This window comes from Mandrillus leucophaeus, unplaced genomic scaffold, assembly GCF_000951045.1.
Source record: "Mandrillus leucophaeus isolate KB7577 unplaced genomic scaffold, Mleu.le_1.0 Scaffold2267, whole genome shotgun sequence".
Classification (NCBI taxonomy): domain Eukaryota; kingdom Metazoa; phylum Chordata; class Mammalia; order Primates; family Cercopithecidae; genus Mandrillus; species Mandrillus leucophaeus.
Genome location: NW_012102329.1, coordinates 8,636 through 10,937, shown reverse-complemented (window position 1 = coordinate 10,937; position 2,302 = coordinate 8,636). Strand labels below are relative to the sequence as shown.

The 2,302-nt window shown below is 42.6% G+C and overlaps 1 pseudogene across 1 annotated transcript; it reads right to left on the bottom strand.

The window, feature by feature from the left end:
• Positions 1-6: 6 nt before the first annotated feature.
• On the bottom strand, positions 7-640 carry LOC105540751 (annotated as a pseudogene). Its single transcript, XR_001006251.1, has one exon. The product of XR_001006251.1 is annotated as a profilin-2 pseudogene (transcript).
• Positions 641-2,302: the final 1,662 nt, after the last annotated feature.

Here is a 2,302-nt window from a genome sequence, read left to right as displayed (position 1 = left end):
TGCAATTATGTTGCCAGATAAGGGTTGGTTACATACAGTGGTTAACATACAAATGATCCATTGGGCAAACAGGAATCATGACATTAGAAAATAGGTAAAGAAAAATTAGCTACCATCTATAGTTTGGTAGCATTGTGACCACAATTAGGGTTGTTGATGAAGACAGTTGCTAAGGAGATAGGGAGAGGCTGCTTACACTTCAGACCTCCTCAGGTATAAAGCAAATTCATATGCTTTCTTGTTAAGTGTGCCTCCGTCGACACCTTCCTTTCCCATGACTATAACCAGTGCTCTACCAGCTCTGCTGACAGCAACATTGTATGTTGGCTCCCCACCTTGACTCTTTGTGCGGATGTCCATTGTGCAGTCACCATCGACGTATAGACTATCTCTGATCACTGAGCATTTCTTCGCGCCAAGAGTCAAACAGTTGGTAAAGAAACCTTCCCAGTGTTTTCCCACAATCATATCTATTTCTATTGGCATAATGCTCTGAGAGATGCCCCCGGCCGTGGCTGCCCGTACGTATTTGGCATCGCAGTAGCCGACAATGGCGGCCTCCTGACAGCAGCCATCGCACATCAGATTATCCATGTAGCTCTGCCAACCGGCCGTCTTCAAGCCCTTCGCACTGCAGCGCAGACCGCCACAAGTTAACAGTTTTAAAGAAAAGATTCAACATGTAAATTTATCTGGAAAGGCCAGGGGAGGGGTGAGGTTGGCTAGAGACATGATTAATTCAGAGACTCAGATTTGTCATCAGAGCTCTGTATTTCTAAAGAAGATAGTCAATATCAGCTTATCAGCTCCAGCTTCTCTATTATCCTACCTTAACAGCTTCAGCAGAAAAATAGACATCTTTCTCACAATGTTCATAAATAAAGAACCAGAGAAGATGACCTTTGGACTAATACTTGTTGTTAGGGAGATATGGTACAGTGTGGGAAACCCTGATTGGTCAGGGCTGGGTCATGTTATTTCCTCATCCCCTGGTCCATCATATTATTTCTTAAGTTATTTAAAGTCATGGCCATTATTTTTATTTTAGTTGACATAATTGTACATATTAATATAGCACAGTGTGACATTTTGATACATGAATACAATGTGTAATAAGCAAATCAGGGTATTTAGCACACTCATCACATCAAACGTTAACCATTTCTTTATGATGGAAACATTCAAAATCAAATCAAAAAGATAATCCACCACAATCAAATGGGTTTCATACCAGGGAAGCAGGGATGGTTGAACACACGCAAGTCAATAAATGTGACACACCACATAAACATAATTGAAAACAAAAAATCACATGATCATCTCAATAGATGCAAAAAAGAGCATTCAACAAAATCTGGCATCCCTTTATGATTAAAGCTCTCAGCAAAATCGGCATACAAGGAATATACCTCAATGTAATAAAAGCTATTTATGACAAACCCAGAGCCAACATAATACTGAATGAGGAAAAGTTGAGCGCATTCCCTCTGAGAACTGGAAAAAGACAAGGATGCCCACTCTCACCACTTCTGTTCAACACAGTCCTGGAAGTCCTAGCCAGAGCGATCAGACAAGAGAAAGAAATAAAAGGCATCCAAATATGTAAAGAAGAAGCCAAACTGTCACTGTTTGCTGATATGATTGCATACCTAGAAAACTCTAAGGACTCCTCCAAAAAGCTCCTAAAACTGATACAAGAACTCTGCAACATTTCCGGATACAAAATTAATGTACACAAATCAGTAGCTCTCCTATACTCCAACGGCGACCAGGCTGAGAATCAAATCGAGAACTCAATCCCTTTTTCAATAGCTGTAAACAAAACAAAACAAAACAAAACCACTTAGAAATATACCTAACCTAAGGAGGTGAAAGACCTCTACAAGGAAAACTACAAAACACTGCTGAAACAGGCCGGGCGTGGTGGCTCACGCCTGTAATCCCAGCACTTTGGGAGACCGAGGTGGGCGGATCACAAGGTCAGGAGATCGAGACTATCCTGGCTAACACGGTGAAACCCCGTCTCTACTAAAAATACAAAAATTAGCCGGGCGTGGTGGCAGGCGCCTGTAGTCCCAGCTACTTGGAAGGCTGAGGCAGGAGAATGGCGTGAACCCGGGAGGTGGAGCTTGCAGTGAGCCGAGATGGCGCCACTGTACTCCAGCCAGGGTGACAGAGCGAGACCCCGTCTCAAAAAAACACACACACACACACACACAAAAAACACTGCTGAAACAAATCACAGATGACCCAAGCAAATGGAAACACATCCCATGCTCACGGATGGGTAGAATCAATATTG